General features: G+C 49.5%; 1 long non-coding RNA gene across 1 annotated transcript; it reads left to right on the forward strand.

Annotated features, from left to right (window-relative positions):
- The first annotated feature begins 2,640 nt into the window (after positions 1-2,640).
- LOC140846254 (uncharacterized) lies at positions 2,641-5,614 on the forward strand. Its single transcript, XR_012125270.1, has 3 exons — positions 2,641-2,721; positions 4,928-5,043; positions 5,511-5,614. It is a non-coding gene; the product is annotated as an uncharacterized lncRNA (long non-coding RNA).
- The last annotated feature ends 5,498 nt before the right edge of the window (positions 5,615-11,112 follow it).

An 11,112-nucleotide genomic window follows, 5' to 3' on the forward strand; every position in this document is an offset into this window, starting at 1 on the left:
AATTTACTAATGGCTTTCTGTAAAAATACCGAGCCAATCAGATGCCAAAATAGCCTCCTCCCAGGTGGTTTTCTCACCCTTCAGAGAACTTTCACTGTTGTTGGCAGGGTCTTTCGGTTTGTCACTGGTTACTAGGCGATGTGGGCACACTGGCGTGATGGAGCGCTGCTGCATCGGCGGCACCTCGGGGCCCAGGCAGACCCTCTTCTGGGCGCTCACCCTTCCCGCATCAGTCACTCTGCAGCTGTCAGACGAGCAAGAGGCAATACCTTCTCGGAACAGTGAATTGAGAGTAAGGGAAGGAGTTTCTCCAGAACCTACACCTTTCATTATCAAAAGACAGCTGACATGTATTAGGTCACAACTTCCTCTAAGCTCTTTGAATCATTTGACTCTGAATAAAATTGCTGGCATGTAGCACATTCTAATTGCTGAATGAACAACACATGTATACTAAGAAATTTATTCACAAAGTCTGTAGACACATCTTGACTCTCTATAGAAGAGGAAAGAGATGCCTGCAGGATGCTAACCAAAGTGCTACCTCTGAAAATAGGATGCTTTTACTATACTTGTTTGGATTTTTAACAATGAATTTATATCATTCTTAAGACAATAGCATGATTTTAAAGAAGTCTGTGAAGTGTTCAAGTAAGTTTTGTGTGGTGCCCATAATGGACCAGCTTTCCCAGGAACTGTTTTCAGTGGTTGCATTACTTTGTCTGATGCTACTGTCATTACAATGGGACAGGCCAAGCAGGGCATGTGGGTGGCCACAGCTTAAGAAAACACCATTCCTCAGAAGTGCTCACTCCCCTGTCCCACTGAGGTTGGTGACTGTCCAAACCCAGAGCGACGTTCACTCTCAATCACCTGCTCACTCTTGGAGTGAACCTTTGTTCCAGATGGAAACGTAGGAACAGCTCTGGGTTTTCATTATGCAATTGTATGTGGGTTGAAGGTACGAGGCTTCTAGGTAAACATGGGATATCTTGACAGCTCCAGAATAATAACACCTCTATATCCAGAACGTCTACTTTAGGGCTGCCTATAGGGCTGACTTATGTGAGAAGAGTGATCTCATCCTTATTCTGTTTAAGTTTTGGAGACTGGTTTGTGGGCCCCTGCCAGTAGGGGCATTAGTAAGTGAACCCCAATACATAGGCTTTAGTGGCCTGTAAAATAGTTCAAGAGACAGGTTAAGTTCCCACATGGTCTCTCCAGAAAGCTATCAAATTGTGCAGAAGCAGTCAGTTTGAGTGCCTGCCTTTGAGCCTAGGGTCCTCTAGATTGGAAACCCTGGTATTGTCCCAATCCAACATTTCCCTGGGCTCATACTCAGAGTCCAGAACAGTCCAATTCTTAAAAAGTACATAATTCTCATACTCTTTGACCCTTGGGGTCCCACTTGGGGTGGCAAACCAGCTAGGGGGAATATCACTGGGTGTGTCACAGATACCGCCACCCTGGTCCCCCAGGCCATTGAAGTGTGCTGATGGGAGGGAGTGACTCTTTTTGCCCCAGTGCTGAGTGTCCCCACAGGGCCTCAGCCTCAGCCTTGATATTGCCATTTATGTTGCAACTGGTCCTTGCTTCTGTTTCTTCCCCCGTCATCTTGACACTCCAGTCCTTGTGGTATCTCTGGGGCTGGGATGCCTAGTGGAGAGGAGAGCATTCCTTTGTGGTGAGCAACAGCATGAGCAGGTGGTGAGCAGTGAGCCTCTGCTGACCACTGACTATTCTTCCTCCTGGCAGCAGTCCTCCCAAAGCCCTACGTTGCTAACCCCTGTGTAACACTGCTCTCTGCTCTCCCATGGCCAGGAGCTTAGAAGCTGTTCCAGACGGGGAGGATGTTAGCTTGGGTATCTGATGACCAACATGCCACAGCTTCAGTGGGCATCACCCTCTGGGCATCAGCCTGGATCATGGCCAGGTCAAGGTGCTGAGTGTCAGGCAGGCAATGGGCAGCATCTCCTTAAAGTTCCAGCTGTCCAAGGTACAGGGCCATTAGGCAGAAGGACACTTTGCTGCATTTCAAGTCCAACTCCTCATCGACCAGGGTCAGGGTACTCTGAGAACAAGGACAGAGCTCTGTTGGGTCAAGCCCCAGGGCTCCCTCACCATCTCCCCTGCTTCATTTGGGATGTTTCTGGCTCTGTCCAAGAGCATTTGGCAGAGGCCTCCAAGAGCCCAGGCCAGCTCAGGAGCAGAGGGCGGGAAAGTTGAGGCAAGAAGCCTCCACCTGCCTGGCCTTGAGCACTGCGCCTGCTTGTCTCCTGTGCTCCATCCTCTGTCCTCTACTCCCTGTGACCCCCTTCCTGACCACCTTTTGCCCCCTCTTACCCCCCAACCCCTGCCCAGTTCAGGGCATCATCTTTGGCAGGACAATTATAACGACTTCCTCTCTGACCCTCCCTATTGGTGCTTTTGGCCTGAACAGCAGCCACAGTAATCCTTTAAAAATGTAAACCCAGTTCCTTCTTGTCAGGTCTCAGACAAATGCCACCTCCTTGGAAAGGCTCCCATTAATCATTGCAAAGTCTCCATGCTATCATCTGTTTTATTATCTCCATTGCTTTTATCTCTGACATTACTTGGAGAATTCGTTTGTTCACTGCTTGACTGTCTATTTCCCCCTCTAGAATGTAAGTACCAAGAGGGAAGAGATTCTGTCTTGTTTCCCACTTGTCCCCAGTGCCCAGGACAGTGCCTGGATACACAGTAAGTAGGTGCTCAATAAGTATTTATTTATGAAGAATTTGTCCATCTCTCCATCTATCCACCCTGTAGGAGAGCTCATGCTCCAGGCATTGGGCTGTCGGGCAGTCCTTAGAGGGACCTGGGTACTTAGTGGAGAAGAGAGTGCCTCCTCCCTGGTGGTGAGCAGGGCATGAGCCTGTATGGCCCTGTGAGATGGGGCAAGGGCCCTTGGCAGGGTGGCAGCCAGCCGGTAAGCCACGTGTCTTTTTAAAATCAGCAGGAAGCCAGGCTCTGAGGTAAGAAGCATAACTGCCAGTATGATAAAGGCAGGGAGAGGGTGGCCAGGTGGGGCTGCCCCATGGGGATGTCCAGGCCTCTGCATCTAGCCAGCCAGTCCCATATGCTTCCTGTGGGGAACAAGATGAGGAGAACCCCTCTGAAGGTGCTGGAGCTGGGGCTGCACCAGGTGCCTCACCTTTGTCCTCACTGAGGTGGCTGAGGCACAGGGCTTCTGTCCCTTAGGCCTGCCATTCCTTGAGGCCTGGGATGGGACCCTGTGCTAGGGCGGGTGTTGACCCACGTGCTCTGTGCCCTGGCTGCCTGTGCTTCTCTGTGTTGTAGTCTCTCTGTTGGTAAATGGTTGTGTCTAGGAAAAGGGGTCTCATCTGGAACTGGGGGCTGGAGGCCCAAGGAGGAGTGAGCCTATGGAAGACTGAGATATGAGGTATGAGAGGCAGCCCAGAGCTGGTGGGCGAACCGGAGTAGGGCTCAAGCTGACAATCCTGAGGCAGGATGGGGCAGACGCTTCAAGGCCCCTAGGTCAAGCTGGCATGACAATGACCTGGCATCCCTCTCAGCATCTTAGCCTGGCTGGTTCGAGTGGCAGGGATGGTAATAGAAGAGCACCTGGAAAGCAGTCTCAGAGCCTAGGGTTCAAGTCTCATTTCTGCTGTTCGCTGGCTACATAACTCTGGACAAGTTATTTCTCTGCTCAGAGCTTCAGTTACGCCATCTGTGAAAGGGGGGTGATGGTCTCACATGACTATGATGAGCATTAAAGCATTTATCTAAGTCCTTCCAGTGACACTATAGGCTTCAGTGCCCCACTCCTACCAGGCTCATCTTCTAGGGTGGGGATAGTAGGGGATCTATGGACATAAACTAAGGGAGCCAGCAAACCACTGTCTTGACTCAGTGGCTTGCCCCACCCTGGCCTCTAGCCCAGATTCTAGAGGCCTTAGTCAAGGGGTGGGGGTCAGAGCTGGGGTTTCCCTGTAGGTTCTGTGGGACAGTAACTTTGTAGCTCACTGGAAAGCCCTCAAAACAGCTGGATGTAGCCCTGCCTGAGAAGAGCTCAGAACTGCCAGAACAGATGGGTGGACCAGTTGGACCTGCCCCCTGGGGAAACCCAGGCATGAGCTGGCCCCTGGGCCTGCGTACCATCCCTGTCCATCCTGCTCCAGTGAGGCTCTGAGGAAAGTTTGGGAAGGGAGGCTAGGGTGACCCACAGGCCAAGGGCTGCTCTCACCTGGATCCTTCTCGACGTCTGGCCTGTCCACAGCTCCCAACCCACAGTTCCTGAACTACCCAGGCCTCTTCCACCCCCATCATCTCCACATCCCCATTGCCCCCCTGCCACCCCTCCCGCACACCTGCCCCAAGTCCACTCCCAGCAGGTGCCGCCTTACCCACACTGACCTGCTCTCTGGGGCCAGGGCTGTTATCTGGCCTGTCGGGCTTCCCTGCCTCCATGCCTTCCCACCACTCCCAGCTTCCTTCATCCTCTAGAGGCCGGCCCTTTCTGGCCTCTTCTGAAGCTGCCACCTCCTAGGTTCGCAAGTTCCTTGGAGCTTGATCATTTCTCTCCTTGGCTATATTAGATTCTCAAACTTGTGGTCTAAGGGTCAAATTAGGCCCTGCACCCTCTAATCAGGGTCTCTGCCTTTTCTTGACATGCTTCCCCACACTAGTATTATCTGGTATTCCCCAGACACGTGTGTGCATGCCCTTTGAGGAGAGATTCTGTGATTATGGAGCCACCCTCACCATGAGCTACTAGGGCCAGAATTCTCCCATCTGGCTTCAGCCTCCATGCCAGTATGAGTTTATCCCTGCCATGCCCCTCACCAGGCCTCCTACCATGACCGAAGAGGCATCCTCTTACAGGCATCTTCTTCCCCACCCTTTGCCACCTAGCTAATGACTCCTCCTCCTCTTCTCTTCAAAGACTGGCCTTGATCTACTTGCCCAAGGAACTCTCCTGAGCCCTGCCTGCCAACCCAGATGGGGCTGAATCTGCTCATTGCCTGAGGGGTGTCCCTGGTGCCTGGTGGCCGAGGCACAGTGAGTATTCAGACTAGGGAGGGAGGGCTTTCTCCTGACGACTTTGGTAATAGCAGAGTGAGGCCCCTTCCTGGGCTCAGATGTCCCAATAAGAAAGAGGCTAAGCTAAAGCAACAAAATCTTAATGGAGGATTTCTAAGCTTCAGGCTCTGACCTGTTTGCCCAGGCACTGGTTTTGTGTCTGGCCTTTGGAAGGTGCTATGGTGGACACTGTGAGATGTAGCCCAGACCCCCATTTGTAAATGAAGGATCTGTTCCACCAGCTGCTGGGAGGGCTACCAGAAGACAGCCTCAACTGTCAGCCCTCTTTGGAGCTGCCTCTGTTAAAGCAGATTAACGTGTATAAGATCACACCTACTTCCAGGCAGCACTCAGATCTAGTGACTGATAAATGTGAGGATAAAAAAGCATGGCTTTTTTCCATGCATGACTCTTTTCCATGTTTTTACATCTCTTTCCTATCTTAGGAAAACTCTGAAGGATCTTCCTAGGGGAGCTCGCTGGGCTCAGCCCCATGGAACCTTTGTTGGAACTGCTTAGAAGCTAAGCCTCCCTCTGCCAGAGCCTGCTTCCATCCTCACCCTTTCACTGGTGTCAATCCCAAGGGCTCTCTCTAATAAAGCTCCTGCATGCTAATCTATGACTCAGAGTCTGCTTCCCACAGCAGGGACCTGACCTATGGTGTTTGGTTCCAGGAGTGATGTTTTTAACAAGGAGATGCTGAAATGGGGTTTTAGGGCTGGATCACTCACTGTCTGGCTATCAGCAAAGAACTACTCCTCACTGTTGACAGGTGAAGTACCGACAGCCTAAGGCACTAAAGCAGCAGGGCAGTGTTAAAACTTTCCCTCCTGTTGAAATAGCATGCATTCACTGGTGCCATTTATCAGGTGTTGGAGAAGCCGGGCAGAATCAGCTTCTCTACAGTGGAATTGGCTAACTATTGCTAAGCTTGACTGACTCTCAGAGAAACATAATGAAAAGTCTAGTGAATAATTGGAAATTGAAAGCCAAGTGTGAAAGCCCCAGGTCTCCTTGGGGTATATAAAGATTCCACTCATCTCTTGCAGTGGAAGAAAAGTTAAAAGCTGAGAATCAGCCCAGGATTTATTTGTCAAACTAGTTAAGCTCCTAGGAAAGTTAAACTGCCAGCCAAGGCAGTTTTCCTATGCCAAGGACAGAGCTCTGGGCATGAAAGAATGAGACCCTGACACATGTAATGGGGCCATCTGTTGCACCTGAAAATCTTGAATCTTCAGATTTCCCTGAACCCTCTGAGCCTACCTAAGTGACCCATTCATTTCTCTTAAGAGAGATTCTAACTACTGCCTAACTAAAGATCATACAGAGGCCTCTGTCCTGCAAGACATGTTCACTCATCTTCCCAGGATCTGCTCTCACATCCACCCTTGACCATTAGGCCAGGAACTAATCTGGACAGAGATACACTGGACCTGCTAAAGGGGAAAAGGATCTATACCTCAAAGAAAATGCAGAAGCTGGCCAGCAAGTATGAGCAGGAGTTGGGAATACAGGACTGGCTTCTGGATCAAGGGGGTGGAACAGAAATTTGGATAAAAGAGTTTTTGGATATGGGATCATACTCTCCAAGGACACAGTATTTAAAACTGGCATGGACCCCAAGAGATGGTGCAAATATACCATAGAATAACTCCTAGAAGCATGGAAACATACATGAGATATGTCAGAATTGCTGCGGCAGACTGTGCAGGAAGGAAGTATACAGAAGTGGACACACTAAGCAAGGTTGAAAAATCCACCCAAGGGCCCAGAAAATACCAAAACAAAAAGGAATGTGCTGAAAAGAAGGGCACCAGCATCATTCAGAAGTAAAGTGGTGGCTGTCCTCTACAGGCCTGACAGTAAGAGGAGATGTCACAGAACTGAGCTCACTGAGCAATGCTGCTCATCCTGTAGAGTCAGAATCAATCAGGGGTGATGAGTCCAGTCACCCCAATCAAAAGTCCCTTGCCAAGTGTTCATATCTGAGCCATATCCCCAGAAGGAAGGATCCCACAGCAGCACAGCATGTGTGCTTGAGAATCATGTCCCCAGCTTCCCCACAAGGACCCATGGCCATCTATTTGGGTGACTGGAGATACTGGGAAAAGAAGAATATCCAAACATTTCGGGACTGTTGCACACAGGACTTGAGTTGAAATTGTTATCTGAAGTACACCAAAAGACCCTCTTGTTAAAGTTGGGGGACATTGAATGTCCAAATAGTTAGATTCTTGACCTGAATCCTGCTCACAGCAAGCCCTCTTCTATAGACTCATCCAGTGATATAATCAGACAAACACACTTGATGATTAGCATGTCCATTACTTTGGGTCCTTGGCCAATGTGGCAAGACCTATCACGGTGAGGAAACCAAATGGAAGCCTCCAAAACTTCTCTCCATTCCAGCCAAAATAGTAAATCAAAAAAAAATGTATTTCAGAGGTAATGGCAGAAATCAGTGCCACCACTGAAGACCTAAAGGAAGTCTAACATATCTTTATTAGTTCACCAGTAAAACCCAGACAGATCCTAGAAGATGACAGCAGGCTACCACCAGTTTAACAAGCAGCAGCCACAGTTGCAGCTGCCATGCCTGCCAGATGTGCTATCTCTTCACTGCAGCAGATTAACGTGACCTCAGGCCCACTGTGTGGCCGCTAAGTTGGTGACTACATTCTTCCCCATCCCATCAGAAATAGCTTCATTGGAACAAACAACAGTGTGAATTTCCAGGGCGAGGTTATCTCTCCTTCCCTCTGTCATAATATAGTCCAAGAGGTCTGGACCTTCTGATTAACCCACGGGACATCACACTGTTCTACCCTATCAGTAGTGTTGCACCAATCAGACCAGATTATGAAATGACTAACACTTTGGGGACCATGACAGGACACATGCAGTGCAAAAGATAGGCCCTAAGAAGGTTCAGAGCCTGCCACAGCAGTGAAGCTTTTAGGAATCCAGTGGTCTACAGCATGTTGGGAAATTTCCTTCAAAGTGTAAGACCAATTTCTACTTCTTATACTAGTCACCAGGAGGAAGGAAGCACGATGTTTGGTAGACTTTTTGGGGTTCTGGACACAACCAATTGCCCACCTGAGAATATTCTGACCAATATATCTGGCAATAACACAAAAGCCTGCCATCTTTGTGGGGCCCCAGGTAGGAAAGGGCAGCAGTTTCATGCTGTAGTACAAGCAGCCCTGCCATCTGGGCCATGCAAATCATCAGACTCTGGTTTTTAAAGATGTCAGTAGTAGGAAAAGGTGGCATATCCCTAGGGTTCTGCAGCAAGGCAACAGCAGCTGCATGGGGAAATTACACATCTTTTGAAAAACAGCTGTTATACTCCTGAGTCTTAAAAGGAGCTGGAGGGCCTGGTCAAGTGGCCACACAGCTAGAATGACCGGTGATGAGTTGGTTTCTGTCAGACCTACTAGGCGTTCTGTCAGACCTACTAACTCAGGCAGGTCCAGCAACAACCTGTTGTAAGGTGGAATCAAGTGTGGGCAGGACTGGAGGCCATGAGCAAGCTGCACAAACGAGCGACCAGATCCTCATGCATCCCCCTCCACAACACCAGAGGCTCCTCCTGTGCACACCATGGCCATGTGGGTGACCCCCCAGGACCAGCTGATGGAGGAGGTAAAAGCCCAAGCTTGGTTCACAATAGGTCAGATCAGTATGTGGGTTGAGCCAAAAATGGTTAGTAACTATACTATAGCCCCATTCAGGGGTGACCCTGAAAGAAAATAGGAAAAATCCAGTGGGCTAGAGTTTCAGGTGGTACACCTTGACATCAGCTTTGTGTAGAGAGGTTGTCTGAAGTTAAAATATGGACTTATGGACAGTGGCTAATGGCTTGGCTGTCTCACCAGGGTCATGGAAGGAAAAAGACTAGAAGACCTGGGACAAGGAAGTCCATGATAGAGGCATGCTGTGGACAAATATTAGTGGTGTGAATTATGAAGAGTTTCATATCATATGAAAATGCCCACCAGGGAGCATAGCATGTGGAAGAGGTAAGATAATTGGTAGACATGACTCTTCCAGTTGATGCTACCCAGCTTCTGCCATCCTGCCCCAGTGCTGGCTCAATGCACACATGAATGGAGTGGCCATGGAGGCAGGAATGGAGGTGTGCTTAAACCCTATACCAGGGGTTCTTACTAACACAGTTGACCTAGCTATCGCCACTGTCAGATGTTTGGCCTGCCATCAGTGGAAACCAGTCCTGAGCTCTAGATGCAATATTGTGCCTCAAGGAAATCAACAGGCCACTTGGTTGCTCATTGATTACATTGGCCATCTTACACCCTGGAGGAGCCAGTGATTCATTCTGAGAAAAATAAATACGCATTCCAGGTATGGGTTTCTTATGTGCAGGGCCTCAGCCAAACCACTATCCAAGGGCTTTCAGAGTTTTTGATCCACCAGCATGGGATCTCACATAACAGCATGTCAAACCAAGGGAACAACTTTATAACAAAGAGTAGGGTGTACGGTTATATCACATACTGCACCATTAAGGAGCAGCCAACCTGGTAGAAATTTGGGCAACAACTTGTTTGGAGTCCTAGTTGAAGTGCCAGTTTGGGAGTGGTACTTTTGCAAAGATAATGAGCCATCCTCCAGAACACATTTCTCACTACAAGCCAAAGACCCTCATATGGAGCCAGTACCACTATGGATATAATACCTGTGAACCGGGAGATAGAAGAGGAATTGCTTCTTTTACCATCAGCCCCCAAGATTGTCTTGGGAAATTTGTGCTTCCCATCCCTGCAACTCTGGGCTCTGGGTTTAGAGATTCTGGTTCTCTGGGAAGGAACACTTGCACCAGGGACCACAATGAGAGTCCCATTAAACTAAGCCAAGGCTGCTGTCAGGGCACTTGGACCTCCTGTGTCTAACAGAAGAGAAGTCACTATTGGCAGGGGTACCTGCGCCTGATCCTCAGGGGGAGGGAAGGTTACTGCTACACAGTGCTACCCGAAGGGGTCCGCTTGGCTGCTCTTTGTCACTCCCTCTACCATTTTGACAGTCAAAGGACAATGCACCAAACCCCAGCCTAAAATGGAATCAGAGCCCTCGGAGACGAGGGACTGGATCATGCCACCAGGGAAGTCACCCAGACATGTATTTGTGCTGAGGGGGAATGTGGAATAGATCGTACAGAAGCAGATGACTATCAGTTGTGGCCCTGAGATCAGCCACAACAACAGGAGAAAGAGGTTCATCTCACCAACCTTCCTCTTCTAAGTTTCTTCCAGGGAGAGAAGCCCATCAAAATTATTGGTGTACTTTTTTCTGAGAGCCAGTTTTAAACATGTAACAGCATAGCACTGGAGTCCTGGAGGAGCTGCACCTAGAACCTATGGGAAGTTGTGACATAAGGAAGTGGATCCAAATAGCTCAGGAGGTGGACAAGACAGCGTGCTACCCAGAGCGCCTTTCAGGAGTCCAGAGTTTATTCCCCCAGCTTAGGAGCTCTGATGGAAGACAGCTTTCAGCAGGCATCCCCTCTTTTGAGGACTTCTTTGGCTGAAAAATTTGCCACCCAGAAGTCATGGCTCCTCCTAAGGACAGCTACACCCAATTAATGATCAACATGAAGAATACAGGCTTGACCTCCTCCTCGCCTGAACTTGGAAGAGGCTGCAGGGCCCTCCCAACTCGAGGACTCTTCCTGGGCCAGCTGAGGCTTTGGCTGCCTCTGCACTGAATCCCCACCCCCAACCCCTCTCTCCTGTTCAGTCCTGCTTCCTTCCCTTCTACAAAGTCCTGTATGCTAGTCTCTGTCACAGGGTCTCCATTCCAGGGACCCACCTGAAGCAGGTATCCTAGTCGTGGTTTTGGCACAGAGGTCCCTTCAAGGTAGGAAATACTCCCCCTTCCTAGGAGGTTCTTAGACTCTGTAGACTCAGAGGTGAGTGTCAACCTCAGTGTCCCTAGATATGAAAGGGACTAATTACCCCATCTTCATCTGGCCTGGAATCCCTCCCCTTTATCAGGACCTCTTAGGCCCTCAGATCTCTGAGCCCT

This window comes from Manis javanica, chromosome 14, assembly GCF_040802235.1.
Source record: "Manis javanica isolate MJ-LG chromosome 14, MJ_LKY, whole genome shotgun sequence".
NCBI classification, from domain to species: domain Eukaryota; kingdom Metazoa; phylum Chordata; class Mammalia; order Pholidota; family Manidae; genus Manis; species Manis javanica.